Genomic DNA, 15897 nt, shown 5'->3' with positions numbered 1-15897 from the left:
AGGTATGTCACATCCACTGACTCCCCCATGTCCCCAGAGCCTGTTATCTCATCATAGAAGCTAATCAGATTGGTAAGGAAGGACTTGCCCCTGGTGAATCCATGTTGGCTACTTTTGATCACTTTCCCCTCTTCCAAGTGCTCCAGAATGGATTCCCTGAGGATTCCCTCCATTACTTTCCCAGGGATTGAGGTAAGGCTGACGGGTCTATAGTTCCCTGGATTGTCCTTCTTTCCTTTTTTAAAGATGGGCACTACGTTTGCCTTCTTCCAGTCATCTGGTATCTCCCCTGATTTCCAAGAGTCTTCAAGGATAATGGCCAAAGGTTCAGCAATGACCTCTGCCAATTCCCTCAGTACCCTGGGGTGCATTAAATCCAGACCCGTGGACTTGTGCACATCTAGTTTTTCTAGATAGCTCAGAACTTGTTCCTTCCCCACAGATGGCTGCCCTCCACCTTCCCATACTACATGGTCTAGGACCATCATGGGGAAGTTGACTTTGTCTGTGAAGACTGAGGCAAAAAAAGCATTGAGTACTTCAGCTTTTCCTGCATCATCTGTCACTAGGTTACCTCCCTCATCCAGTAATGGCCCCACACCTTCTTTGACAACCCGTTTATTGTTCACATGCCTGTAGAAACCCTTCTTGTTACTCTTCACATCCCTTGCCATCTGCAGTTCCAATTGTGCTTTCGCTTTCCTGATTACTACCCAGCATTCTCCAGCCGTGCTTCAACTGGAAGGTGTTTCAGGACCTTGGAGAGCAAGAAGTCCAGGACTGGTGCAAAGGGAAACAAAATAATTGCTACAAAGCTTTGTCTTCAGGAAGTTTGGGAGCATTACCGTCTCCTTGTCCTGTGTTCATGGGTCCCAGTCCATGGCTTAGGGTCCTGGGCGCTATTACTGCAATACACGAATAATAAAAATAAGGGGAACATTTTGACTCCATTGAGGCCAATGACATTAACTGCACTGGGTCAGGATTTCAGTCCCCAAGGGGGTATATCTATCTGTACATATATGTATCTGTTGACACACTTATCTATGTGGACAGCTCATATTTTACTTCTTCCATCCCATCAAAGCAGAGCATATTCACCCTGGCTAAGACATTTCACAGAATCGTTTCCAATTCCAGGCAACTCAGAGAAAGCTGAGCAGAGGGAAACTCCGAATTACATGTGATCATAGTCTTTCTCTATGCCTTTTTCCATAGCAGATCTGATGATTTAAATTAGGTCTCGATTCTTGTTTAAATTATAGTTTACTGTTCTGCGCCCCGCTCAGAAGTGAATTACCTTAAGCAGCAGTATTAATAACATGGTTATAATTAAGCTTCATTACTGTAGGCAGTTTGCTGAAACAAATTGCTTCTTCATTATTATTATGGCACCTTTGGTAAAAAGACATTTCCCCAGAATGCGACCTTGATGCTTTATATAGCAAAAGCCAAGATATGATAGAAATGTAAGGATGAATTAGCATCTTTTGCCTTCTGTATCAAGCTCATTAAAAGGAAAAGCAACCACGCAGCTTTGATGGAAATTTTAATCTGTGCGAAATGGATAATGAATAGGTTTGAACTTTCTCTGCCATTTTTATAATGGTGCTTTATTTATATTATGCTATTAAGAATACAAATAAATAAATACCAGAAATGGGAGGAATGGAATATGTACAAGAATCTGGCTGGCTCAAAATCCCAAATTAATTTCAGGTGGTAGTCCTGGTAATGCTGCTAGACAATATTGACCTCCTCTGGTTTGGCAGCTGGGGTTGGATATGACAAGGGTGCTGTTCAGCAGTCCAGCCCATCAGAGATGGGGCAGAGAAAGAGGGCATTGTCTGACTACAAATTACCTATAGATTGAACTTCTCTAGTCTGGCACTTTCTGGTCCAGCAACATCTGTGGTCTGGCATGATTTTAGTTAGCCCACTTACGGGTACGGCCGAGTTTCCTGCCATCCCATAAAGTTTGTTTACAGCCATCAGTCCTGGCTATAAGTTTTTTATGCTGTTGTTTAGCTGTAATTTACCCCTAAAAGTCTTCTCAGAGCACAGTAAGCAGTGGAAGTGTTGTAATGCTGCTAGACAATATTGACCTCCTGTAGTTCAGCAAATTCTCTGGTTTGTCACGGTCAGGTCCCAAGGGTGCTGGACTAGAGAGGTTCGGCCTGTTTACCAGCTGATTCTCTGTTTTATGTAATCACTCAGCTTGAGTCTGTGTGAGATGGTCCTACACAAAGGTATACCAAACCAGGCTTAAACAGACTGATTTGTTTTAGGACTGGAAAGGGACTGTGCGTTACCCAAGCCAACCCCCCTGCTCAAATGCTGGAGACGTTCCTCACAGCTTCTCTGTGCAGTGAATACAGCCTTCTCAGGCAATGTCTCTTGGGGTAGGGACTCTTCCTTGAGGCTCAGCAAGAGGCTGCCCTATTGCCTGACTGGCAATACTGCCAGAGCTTATTTCCTGTTCAGTTTAGCAATGCGATAATACTGCCATGCATCCCTTCCATTAAATACTCACAGCCATTAGGCCTCATAACACAGCTGTCCTTTCCCCCTAGCCAGTTTCATAGAGTTTAAGCCCAGGTCATCTAGTCTGACCCCTTGTGTGGCACAGGCCATTCAGGTCCATCCCCACTTTGTGATACATTTTCTTTTCCAGGACACTAAATTGCTGTATGCCATAGGCAGAGAACAGGACAGACTGATGAGTTACTGCTGCACAAGCCCGCTTCAGCTTCACAGGAGCCCAGCAGGTGATCCATGTCCCCTGCTGTGGGGGAAGGCACAATAAATAAATAAATAAACCGTAAGTCCCTGTAAATCCAGCTTAGGGGAAAATTTCCTTCCCATTCCCAGATCTGGCCATCATCAGGCAAGACACACCCACCAGGCTTTTATGAAAGAGCCACCTCAGATGTTTACCCATCTAGAGTCCCACTGCCAGTTCTGGACAATCAACCTTTGATACTTCAGAGGAAAACAATAAAAAATTTGGCCAACTGTGTATGTCCCGACTCCTAAATGAAATTGGCTAGTGCCCTAAATGATGAGATTTTTGATTGCCATTGTCTTTTCTAATCACTAGACTAGAACACACTCCTTCCCGCCCCCACCCCACAGCTCTGTGCCAAAACACACCTGAATCAATACTTCCTTTGCTTGTTCTGAGACCTTTCTGCCAAATGAGCTCACTTCGACTGTCAGCCCAAGTGCACTAGGGGTGAGTCAGTGTTCAGGAAAGGACAGTCATGACTCAGATCACAAGTTCTCTGGAGATAGACTTCCACCATTTTGTGGGTGTATAGCCCTAGCAAAACGGGGCCTCAAATCCCCCATGGAGGTCCCAGGTGTTACTTCAGCAGAAATAATGAAATGAAATATGCTCACATGTTATTGTAAAAGAAGCCAGTGAGATGGCATTGAGTGTTAATTCCTGATCTTTAAATGCTCAGCAGCTGAAAGGGATGAGCTGAAAATAGTTACTTAGAGGCAAGGTGAGTAAAAAGGGAAGAGTTTTGGAATAAGATAAAAGAAAGGGGCAGGCCAAGGGGAATGGGAGTAGAAGACAATTCAATCACTGGGAATGTCAGATGCCCCAGGAGCTGGGATGCTGGTTCTTTTTAGAACGCACACACTAGCAGAATAGTTGCAAACTTGAAGCAATTCTCTGCACTCAGTCCCCTTGAGAAAAGATTCCTGAGAAAGCCAAACAAAAAGCCTTTTTCCACAAACCGACCCCACCCTGGTTTCCCCCCAGAGGTAATGTCACTCGGGAACACTGGGTAAACCTTTTAAGAAAACAGCCACTCTCCAGAGAAGCTGTAAATACCGTGCATCGCCCTTCTGACTCCCTTTAGGTGGAAGAACCCTGCATGCTATGCCAACGGTTCCTTTTATGTGGCTCACAGTAGCTAGTGCGCTGTGGTCAGCTGAACGTAATTAGCCCTGAGTTACCACTACTAACATTCTGACCTATGCCACTTGCTAACCCCTTGTCTACTTCATCAGCTTCCATCATTGGCCCTTATTGGGCATGGAGCCAGTCCCTCTCCCAGCTTGCTTCCAGTGGTGGCTGCTGGCCCTGCTGCATGAATTATACAGGGACATCTTCCACTGGCCCTCATTGCAGCCTTGCACCACAACACCTCCTCTCCTTGTACCTCAGCTTCCCACAGCTCTACAAAATGGAGATAACAGCACCTCGTGCCCAGGGTGATCCTGAGGATTAATGAGTGGTTGCAAAGGGTTGGGAAGCCTGCAATGGAAAATGCTCTGGCAACACCAATGCTTAGCATTAGTATAAAATCTACAGCATGATTAAAGCACTGGGAGGATTGTCTGAATGCACCAGTGGTATTTAATTATCAGAGGCAGCTGGTCCGTGGCATGGCTTCATAGGAATCAGTGAAGCAATGGCTGCATGTAACTTTCCTGCGGATAGTCCTTTGCACACTTCTCTCCATGCCTGGGCATCATGACCAGTCCATTCATTTCCAGGGATAGAATCCGAGAGTACTGGAACTGGCAGGGATTTCAAGAGGTCATCAAGCCCAGTTCCCTGCACTCACGGAAGGACCAAGCACCATCTAGACCATCCCTGGCAGATGTTTGTCTAACTTGCTCTGACACATCACCATCGATGGAGATTCCACACCCCTCCCTTGGCAATTTATTCCAGTGCTTCATCACCCTGACAGTCAGGAAGCACTTCCTAATGTTCAACCTAAAGCTCTCTTGCTGCAATTTAAGCCCATCGCTTCTTTTTCGACGCTCTGTGGTCAAGGAGAATAATTTTTCTCTCTCCTTGTAACAAACTTGTAGGTACTTGAAATCTGTTGTAATGTCCCCTATCATTCTTCTCTTTTCCAGACTAAACACACACACTTTTTTAATCATCCCTCATAGGCCATGTTTTCTAGACCTTTAATCATTTCTGTAGCTCTTCTCTGCACCTTCTCCAACTTCTCCACATCTTTCTTGGAATGTGGTGCCCAGAACTTGACACAATGCCTCAGTCGAGGCCTAATTAGCACATACTATGGCTGTCTTTCTTGGTTTGGACCAGATATTTGAGTCATTCTTACTAAACCCTCACCTCTACTTTGACTCTCCCAGCTGGGGCAAGTAATGAAGTCTAGGCAGATGGACCAGGTATTGGGAAGAGTTGCAGCCAATCATTATGTTTTATACAATGCCCGATTGATGTTTAACTCTGGCTTCTGGTTGGTGGAGTCTCTGGTTGAGAGCTTTGATCTTACTTTTCTTTTTCATACTTTGAATCTCTGGCCAGTCTCAAACGCACTGCATACATGTGACACGTCATTTCTGCACTCTACACATGAAATCACATGCATGTCATATGTAAAACAACTGCAGCACTGAAAAGACAATCTCCCCTGTCTGTATTTTGGGCTTTCAGAATTCCTCTAGCAAGTGTCTTCCCCCCTCACCTGCCCCCAGCCTGTTACACGACGGCTACAGGTCACCTGTTGCCACATTAACCACCTGTTAAGATTCACGCACATGTAACAGTTTTCACTGAAGCCATTAGCATAGGTATGACAGGCTAGCACATACATGAGCACTATACAAGCATACTTGCATGAGCAGATTTTTCACCCCTGCAGCTTCTGGAAACATGCTCACTTCAGACACTCAAGCAATGCCCCAGGTAAAACTCCACATAGCCAAGGTTCGAACTTTAACAACCCTTCAAACTCGTGTCATTTCCCTTCAGTGTAACTCCTAGCAGCTCCCTCTAAATGTCTGTTAGCATGCAATTAAACTAGCTTCTCGAAAGGTTACTGATAAAAATGTTTCTCTCCATTGTTAAACTGGGCATTTATCAGGCTCTCGCTAACCTTTAGCGTGACAGAGTTTAACACTTTTTGTGCCAAAGGCAGTTGAGCAGTGTTCCCTGTAAGCTTCAGGCAGCCACTCAGAAGTGATTCAGCTGCTGCCCAGATGGTTACCATGCCAAACAGCTAAATGGCCAGCTAGTCCAGAGTTCTGTGCCACACCGTACTTCTGTTTGGAATAACATTCCTTCGTGATTGCAAGAAGCAACATGTAGAAGACTTCATTACTGAAGGAGGGATTCCCTCTGACCCCTGTTAATGGGCTGTCTTTCACGCTGCTGCATGGCAACTGATGAGCCCGGTAACGTTTTTACTCCAATTCCCAACGGACATAGCTGTGTGAGAGTCACTGATGCTCATATCAAATCCTTCTTAAGAAGTGAACTTCATTTTTCATCCTTCTGATTTCCTGGGGCATTAAGTTCCACAAGTTGACAGTATGTTATTACCTAAGTATTTTGCTTTCTATATGCACCCTATAAATCTAATCTGTGTATGCACACACAGACTCACTGAAAAAGCCTAGGTGTGTGTATTACATTGAAAGTTTCTTTTGAAAATAACTATATTTATCATTGAACATAACTGGATCCAGTTTAAAAGATATTGAGACAAAGACTATAATCTTTGATAACTGTGTTTTACTTGTATTGTAATAAAAATAAAGGTAAACTGAAAAATAATTTTTTCCTTTTAAGTGTCTCTGCCCTGACAGAAGTGTGTCACTCTGGGAGTCCTCAGCCGACATCCCGGTCATCCTCTTTCCACGAGGAAGAAGGGAGGTGTCAGCAGAGCGCTTTTTTCTGACATTTGATCCTGTGTGGACAGGCCAAACTTCAGAAAAGCCTCTCCCGACAGAACTGTCAACAGGAAATATGCAAATGCATTGCACAATTTGCATATCTTTTGCTGACAGACCTCTTCAATCAAGACATAGCCTATAGCCTGTAACCACCAGCTACTACATTACAGCAGGGTCTCAACATTTGCGAGGGTTCAGCGTTGTGAACTCTCATGAATGTTGAATTTCGCAAATATGGGGAAACTCCAGCAACCAGTGCTCCCTGACTGGAGCCCCGGCTGTGGGCGCTCCTCCCCAGAGTTCTGCCAAGGCAGCAGTTGCTGGTGCTCCCCGCCTGGGACCCCGTTAAGGCTACTGGTGCTCCCGACCCTGGAGCCATGGGCTTGCAAATAATTGAATTCGGGAACTTTACTCTACTTGTGTGTTCTAGTTGTATCATTGTTACCCTGCTCTACACCCTTTAAAAATGTAGGAGAACTTTTTTAGAGGCTACCCATTTCCCGACACACTCACTAAATCCCTCGTAGCATGTTCTGTCACCGCAAAACATCTAAATTCATCTGAAAGAGCTTCTCGTTCCTGGATCACTCCCGGTATTCCCATATCAGCTGATGATGATCGGTTCCTTCAGTCGCGTTACATAACCCATCTCTGTGTCTATCCATTGTGTACCAATTATTTCTTAAACCGCTATAGCCAGCCAACGGTATAAATCCGAGTGTTTTCACGGATCCTTTCCACACTTTGGAGAAGCACATTATCCTTCATTCTGGGACACATTCCACAGAATCTCCTTTCTTTTTCCTCCATGGTCCACAATTCTTGCCATTCCCTCGTTAATGAGACTTTATAATTCCTATTTACTCAAAGGGATCTTGACATCAATTTCTCCCCTTCTAGACCATTGATTTTGTTTATCTCTTTCTCTGCTATTTCATAGCCATGTATCTCAGCATGTGCCAGAATCCATGTTAGTCCTGTATTCAACCCAAGCGTACTAACTCTGTCAGAAACAATATTTCCTTTTTTTCGCTCATTCTTGCTTTCTGGGGTACTCTGTTTTTTGAATTGCCAGTATACTGGATAATGGATCTGAAAAGAGAACAGCTGCGGTAGGGTGTACATCCCTTATTCAGTTCAATGCTGACATTTTTCCCACCAATTCATCTGTCATAATAGCTACAAAAATTAAATATTCTGTTAGATTCCTCAGTGCCAGTCTCAGGGATGTAAAAAGCTTTTCCAACTCTACTATTGTTTTTACCTGTAGATCCATCACAAGACATCTGGCAATGGTGACCCCGTTTGCTGCATATAACTCAAACTTCATCTGTCATGCAGGATAATGTTTTAGCTCCCTTTATTATATAATTCTAAATCCACAGTTGGGAGAGATGATTTTCCACGTATAATTTACTGCCCCACAATTATAGATCTTACTGTCTTCTGTTCTTTCCCTTTCACTTAACTGTTTTACCCACACTTTAACCCCAGGAGCATGAGGGAGTCTATCATGTTGGATTGCATATCTGCTTAATTCTCAAGATTACTGATCCATTTATATTATGAATAAACTGGTAAAAAGGCCCATTAAGCTGTCCACATGACAGGAGTATGGACGTTGCCATAGTGAACAAATGATTAGCCACTGATCCATTGTACTTCACTGCTCTGTTTACCTTGACTTTAGCCCAGAATGTCAGATGTAACATTTTTCATTCTTGGGGCATGTCTACTACGGACTCACCTGACGGGCAGTGATCAATCTGGGAGGGTTGATTTACCATGTCTAGCACAGACATGATAAATTGACTGCAGAGCCCTCTCCTTTGACTCCAGTACTCCACCAAATTGAGAAGAGTAAACAGTCAACGGAAGAGCATCAACTCTCTACTTATTTTTGTGAAGGTACGTCAACTTCAGCTACGATAATAATGTAGCTACATTATTTATTCAGCTCCAGCTATATTATTTATTATTTATGTTAGGGTTACTATACTTGAACTTTCAAAAAAGAGGACACCCCTGAGGAGTGTATTTGTATCAGTGTCTACCAACTCATGTTGTTTTAATGTACTAATGAGTTGGTAGATACTGACACAGATACACTCCCTCTCTGGGGTGTCCTCTTACTTTATGCAGCTGAAGTTGTATAGCTTAAGGTGATGGCCCACAGTAGTGTAGACAAGGCTTTAAACTGCGGGGCATTCCTCCAGTAGCTACCAGCATTACTCACAGTGGCATAGCAGGGAACACACCACATGCAATGGTAGCACTTGATCTTAAATTGACTCAAACTTGTTAAGGTACATTCTGATTGCAGAGCTTAAGGGTTGATGCTCATAATCTACAACTGATCTGAGTAATGCTCTACATGGCATTATGAGGACTGTCTTATCCACTCCCCACTTCATCCCAGCAATACTTACAAGTGGATCAACCCCTACATCTGTTGTCATATGTTCTGTTTGGCTTGTCTGAGAATGCTTATTATCAAACCATACACCCAGGTTTTAAAACTGTTAACTACAGGTACCTGTTCCCTACAAATCTTAAAATTACAGTCAGCTTTACTCTCATCTAGTGAGGATCAATCCCTTTATTTTTATGATAGAATGGGGAGCTGCTTGTAGATTTAATTTCCAGAGCCCTCTCAGAGTGCTTCAGTGAGCCTCTCTCTAGCCATGTTCCGTCTCCTGAGTTTAACCAACATAACCAATTTGAGAGGAGAATTTACAGAATTGTAGGATTGGAAGGGACCTCCAGAGGTCCCCTCATCCATTGTCCTGCCCTCGCAGCAGGATGCAGTATTACTTAAAAAATTCCTGACAGCTGTATAAGTAACCTGTTCTTAAAACTCCCCAAAGATGGAGATTCCACAATCTCCCTAGGCAAATTTATTCCAGTGTTTAATGACCCTGACAGATAGGAAGATTTTGCTCATGTCCAATCTAAACCATTCAACCTGCAATTGAAGCCCATGGCTTTTTGTTCTAGCTGCAGAGGTTAGGGAGTCAATTTTCTCCCTCGTCCTTATAAGAATTTTTTAAGCACTTGAAAACCATCACATCCCCTCTCAGTCTTCTCTTCACCAGACCAAACAAGCCTGATTTTTCCAATCGTCCCTCATCGCAGGTCATGCTTTCTAGGAGTTTGATCATTTTTACTGCTCTTCTCTGGGCTTTCTCAAATGTGTGTAAATCTTTCCTGAAATGTGGCACCCAGAACCAGACACAGTACGCCAGTCGAGGCCTACTTAGTGTGGAGTGGCGTGGCAGAACTGCTTTTCGTGCCTTGCTTACAACACTCTCACTGTCAGAGAAAGCTGTTAGGTTGGCAGACACAATTTGCTCTTGGCCAGTCTATGCTGACTTCTACTTGTCGTATGAATATCTTGATTTCAGATCCCTGGATGAAAAGTTGCTAACTTTAATTGTTATTAATTATTATGTTTTATTACTATTACTTGTTTTAGCTGTCTCTGGACTTTTCCAATGCAATGCCATGGATAACAAACATAAAAGAAAAGAGATGCATTGCTAGCTGTGGAAGGAACTGTTTCCAAACGTTCCGAGGGAACGGTCTCTATGTTGCTGTAAAGTGCAGAGTACTCCCAGGGCCTGATCCCCTGATCTGCACGAGTAACTGACCCCTCATTAACTGCTCATTAGAAACATAGGCATCTTTATGACAAAAACAAACCCTGGCAACTCAGAAGGGGGCAAAGAGCCTACTTGGAAATTACTGAGGAAATGCTCTGTGATTCACAAGGCAGGCCAGAAAGCCGCCTGCCTGCCCAGGAAGTAGACATCCACAGCTCTCCAGAAGCACCTCCAGGCTGTAAACACTTGGGATGGGAACAAGAATCGTTCTGGGTATTTGGAGAAAGGCTAACAGAGAACCTGTCCATTCTCCATGTGCCAAGCCCATGTTTGCTGGCCACAGCGGGTTATAGAGGAACCTCTTCAGAGCCCTCTACACAGATGAAATCCGCCTGTGATCAGCCACATTTCAGCCACAGGGTCCAGCCAGTGCTATCAGGGCAAACCTGTGTCTAGTGAGGCCAAGTGGTCTCCACCAGACTCAAGATGGAGGGACCACTACCCTCCCCTGCTGGGCAGGCCAGGAAACATAAAGTGAGGGGCCTGTAGCTCCACTGAGGCTGGAAGAGGGAAGGTGGCAGATGTCTCTTCCAGGAAGCCAAGTCCTCTGCATCATTCTGGACGGCAGCCACGCACACTAGCTGCCTGAGCAGGCAGACGGCTCTGAGGTGTTCCCAAAGATAACATCACCAGACCGGCAAGGAGCAAGGTGGAGCCTGTTGTCAAAGGGGCATTGACAGCAGAGTTGGGCAGGAAGGAGCCCCAGGGAATCAAACTTTGGTCTGGTTGTGCTACTGCCAAGTGAGGCAGCACGTATCTGTTTCCCCGCTGAACCAGCGGCAGGACTTCCTGCCGCTAATGGGACCCTGGTGGAGCACAGTGGGCCTGGGTCTCTTTATCCCTTCCCCACTGCAAGGATATGAAGGTGGAGCTGGCAGTAGCCACGGTTCTAGGGAGAGTCAAGGAGGGGCTGTGGAGAAGGGCATGAAGATGATGGGGAGAGAGGCAAAGGGGAAGCTGTTTAGCTCGCTCTCCTCACCTTTAGTTTAGAAGAGTCGGAACGGTGGGGCTGAGTTTCAGGAAACACCTTCCCCAAGTCAGAGATGAGGAATGAGCTCTTGAGTCCCAACCAATTCCTGAGCATGGGGGTGTGTGAAGAAATTCTGGAGCGGGGGGGGGGGTGCGAGGCAACCCAGCCCTCATCATCATTCCCCCACCCCACCCCAAGAAAAAGCCGGCCTTTGCTTCCAGCTCTCAGCCCCTGCCATTTTACATGGGTGACCCGGCGCAGCTGCTATAAAAAGCAGGCGGCCGGAAAAGACCCATATGGTGCTAGCTGCCTCCAGCAAAGGTGAGTGACTGTGGGTTGGGGTGGGGAAGGAGGAGGAGGAGGAGGAGGATGGGGTTAGATGGGGGCTGGGGGTGCCTGGTTCAGAAGAGGGGGATGTGGATGGGGTAAGAGTGGGGGGCTGGTGGGGCCTGGTTTTGTGGGAGGGGAGGGGCTCGGGTGGGCAGATCGCAGGGTGTGCAGGGCTCAGGTGGCTGCCAATTTGCAGGACTCACAGGGTTTGGGCAGCTGGCCCCAGCAGCGTGGGGCTTAGGCAGCTGGCCCTGGTGGCATGGGGCTCAGGCTACTTGGGCTGGCAGGCTGGAGGCTGGCCCCAACAACATGGGGCTCAGGCAGCTGGCCCTGGCAGTGTGAGACTCGGGCAGCTCAGGCTGGTGGGCGGATGGCTGGCCCTGGCAGTGTGACACCGGGGCAGGCTGCTGGTCCCAGCAGTGCAGGATTTGGGTGGCCAGCAGGCGACTGGCCCCAGTAGCACAGGGCTCAGGCGGGTGGCTCTGGCAGGGCAGGTCTCAGTTGGGTGGGTGGGCGGGTGGGCGGCTGACACAGGGCTCAGGCAGCTGGCCAGCTGGGGCTGCACCAGGCACTGGCAAGGAGCTGAGAAAAACTGATGGTGCTTATTTTTATTTTTAAATAACATTTTTATATAAAGTTTGTGTGTTTATTTTGAATTACAAATTGAATTTTTTGCTAAAAGGGGGGGCCGGATGATGGGAAAGAAGAGGTGGGGGGGCATGAGGGTTTCTTAAAAAATTAAAGGAGGACATGATGCCAAAAAGGTTGGGAACCACTGTTCTAGAGGCTGGCTACAAAATAAATACCCATCAGAAACTGGCTGACTGAGAAGATAATGCATACCACTCTCACAGCCATTTACGCCTTGGAAACACTAGACAAATATTCATATTTTCAGAATGCCCCACAAGGCAGGTATTAAAATCGACAGCCTTATCCTACGGAGGGGGAAATTGACATGCAGAGAGATTATGACCCAACCTGTTTGGAGAAGAATGCCCCCAGCTAGGAACCTAAATGCATAATAAAACCTCCACGAAGTGGCCTGATTTTCAGAGGCACTGAATACCTGCACTTCCCATCGATTTCAAGATCTAGAGGATGGAATCCTGGCCCAACGGAACTTAGTGGCAAAATTCCTATTGACTTCACCTCTTGTCGAGTGTTATGTGCACCAAGGCATATGCAGCCAGCTGGGGGTGCTGCGGGTGCCCTTGCTAATCAGCTGGGCAGCACCAGAATGTCTCCTGGGTGGCGGCCCAAGCGCTCAGCTCACCGGGAACACTGGCCAGGAGTGCATGTTCCTTGCCTGGTACTTGAACGCAGAAATTGCTGGTGACCATTTTACATGTGGGGGAAGAGGGAGACTGAGGGAATCCCAGACTGAGCAGCTGAAATCCACTCATGGGTCCCACTCCTAGGATCCAGAGTTTCTTGCCCCAGCCCTCAGAACAATGAATGTTTTGCCCACCCATGCTCTGGGTGTCCCAGGTCAGCACCACAGGCCAGGGAGGAAGTCGAAGAGGAAGAAACAGGGAGACACAGAGGCGGGAAGGACTATGGCATTTTCTGCCCAGCTGCCAGCCTCCTCTCTGCACGTGCCAAGGAACAGCATAGAACAATTTAAGTTTCTTTGTCTCCCTTATCAGAGTGAGCAGCCAATGTGCCATGGTAACTACAGTCCTGAAAGCAGCGGGTGACGGGAAGGGTAACCCCATCTGTGGGGTCTGCTGGCTCTTCCAATGGCCCAGTCCAAGTAGGACAGCTTGCTACAGGCTGTTCACTCAGGCCTCTGTGCAAATCGGGTGTCTTTGGGGCATCTTGCTGTGAGGGAAAAACATCTCCAACCAAGATACAGGGGTTTCTATGGCAGAAAGGGAGTAGACAGAGCAAAATTCTACCCTTCATTTCAGTGCGGGAGCTGACGCTGAGTGCTCATGAAAGTAAGGGTGCAAGAGCCATTGGGTCCTGCTGGCATAGGTTTATTGTGGCCCCCTCAGTCCAAAGAGGTAAGTAATACCTTCCCTGCCACCCAGCCTTGCCACCAGCTTTCAGTCCTGATGGGCAAACCCACTCTTCAGTATTCTAGTCCGAGCTCCCCTCAGAGCTCTGCTGCGGCACCTCAGTCCTACCAGGCAGCAGTGACATGTGCGACAGTCATCTGCACAGCGGGCGTGATCTGAGTGACTGCCGGTGACCAATGAAGTTGTGTTACCTTGCGAGGAGTTGAAGTGCAAAGCCAGCTCTCTCCAAGTGACAAGCATTAACCTTCTCCATCCTAAATTCCCCGGTGGTTCTACCTTCACGTCTTCCCCTGCGGCTCCAAATCTCTGGGTGACAGCAAGTGGTTGGCATTCTCAACTGCCTCCCCGCGGCCTCCTCTGTGGTGTGGAAAGTGTCTGGCCAAATTATCCATTCAGATGAGAATGAGCAGGACGAACGTAGACAGGAGGGGCTTGCACCTAACAACGTTCTGCCTGGTGTTGCTGTTTGATGGGAAGGGTCTTGCCGTACATAAGGCACTTTCCAGCAGACTTAAACGGATCAGGAGAGTCGCCCTGCTCACCAGTGACATGCAGCTGTCTCTGGGACAGAGTACCGCTGCTGTTTTACAGCACCTTGCAGCACTGCACAGCCGTCTAGGGAAGGAAGGGAGGTGGAATATGTAACCTAACATGCCGGATCCATACTCAGCAATAAAAGTACCTAATGCCAATGAAAGCAGGTGGGCTCTGCCTCAAAGGGGACACCAGTGTTGGTCTCCTTCCTTTTCAGACTGGGACACAGAGATGTGAATGCCACAGATCACAGTGCATGAACCCAAGCATCCTGCTAAGTGCCAGCCTCTGCCCCTTCTTTATTCCTCCCTGTACTAGTCAGGGGGCTAAGTCCTGCCAACTTCAATGGGCCTGAGGTGGCTCTGTGTGCCTTGCAGGATCAGTGCCTCTGGGCCTGTTCTCTCATCTGCCCGTGGGGAAAATAAACTTCTCCCCCACTCCCCTTTTCTCTCTTGTCTATGTGGCCTGTAAACTAAAGGATTGGGTCCGTCCCTCACTGTGTTTGTGTGGCTCCTAGCACCAGCAGGCCCTGATCTCAGCTAAGGCTATCAGGCACTACAATAATGTAACTCAGTAATCACGCCATTTCAGCAGTGGACATGGCGATTCCAATCTGCCATTGAAGAGCGCTGGGATCACCTTCCGGGGTAGAGGTAAATCCACTTATTCCAAAAGGCCCTGGCCTTTGAGCTAGCCATAAATCCCATCTCAAAGTGTCCACTCTTGCTCTCCATGTAGTGGACAAATCATTTGCATAACTTAATTAAATTTAAGTAAGCTCCCCTGAAGCTTGCCCGTAAATGATACTGTGTATATGGTCTTAAACCAAATCAGTGCAAAATGATGAAAGAGCCTATTTCAGTTAAGCAAATTATAAGGAGGCGGGTGACGTCCTGAGCATAATAATTCCCTGTGAATTATTTATATGGAATCTGCAATTACACTGAGCACAACAGTGTTGTATGCATAAAGCACACTTAATTAGCCAACCACCTGTTACGAATTCAGGCACAGCCAATAGTAGTTGGTTATCAACATGCTGAGGGGATGAGAGAGATGGGACAGAAGAATTGAGGGACGCCCCCCCCCCCCCACACGAATAAAACGGAGCACTGGGAAGGAATTTTCTAACTTCCTTGGCCACGCTGCTGAAACCAAGAAACAAGCAGGTTTGGCCAAGTTCAGTAGTAGCTACCCCTTTACCCCATCACGCCACCTGTGTCAGGCCCCAAGGCAGTGCCCTCATGGGTGTCTCTCTGATGTCCCAATTTTCAGGGGCTTTTCTATGCATCTGCAGACACCAACAATCGGCCAGTTTGCCATCTGTCTGGATTCGTATGTTGGCGCCCTTCACGGTAGCATCCAAATTCCATCTCTGACGTGGTCCATCATGCCTCTGCACTCTTCTCTGTCCTGTGCCCTCTGATGTGCAACTTTTCCAAAAGGTCTCTGGGGCCCCTTCCATCCAAACAGGGATGTGCTAACAGAGCTAAGAAGTGGAAACTCTGACAGACACGTGCACGCCTTCCAAACGAACTAACAGACTTAATGGGAAGTGAGCAAGACTTTTCCAGACACTGCTCCCTGTTTGAATGGAAGCACAGTGGCCTGAGATGTACCTCACCACCCAGTATCTCAAGCTGGGATTCCGGTTGCCCTCCGGGTTAACACAGCTGTGTCCATGATGAGCAATCAGCCCCAA

The sequence above is a fragment of the Carettochelys insculpta genome, chromosome 25 (assembly GCF_033958435.1).
Source record: "Carettochelys insculpta isolate YL-2023 chromosome 25, ASM3395843v1, whole genome shotgun sequence".
NCBI classification, from domain to species: Eukaryota; Metazoa; Chordata; order Testudines; family Carettochelyidae; genus Carettochelys; species Carettochelys insculpta.
The sequence above is the reverse complement of the archived record's forward strand: the minus strand, read 5'-3'. Positions refer to the sequence as shown.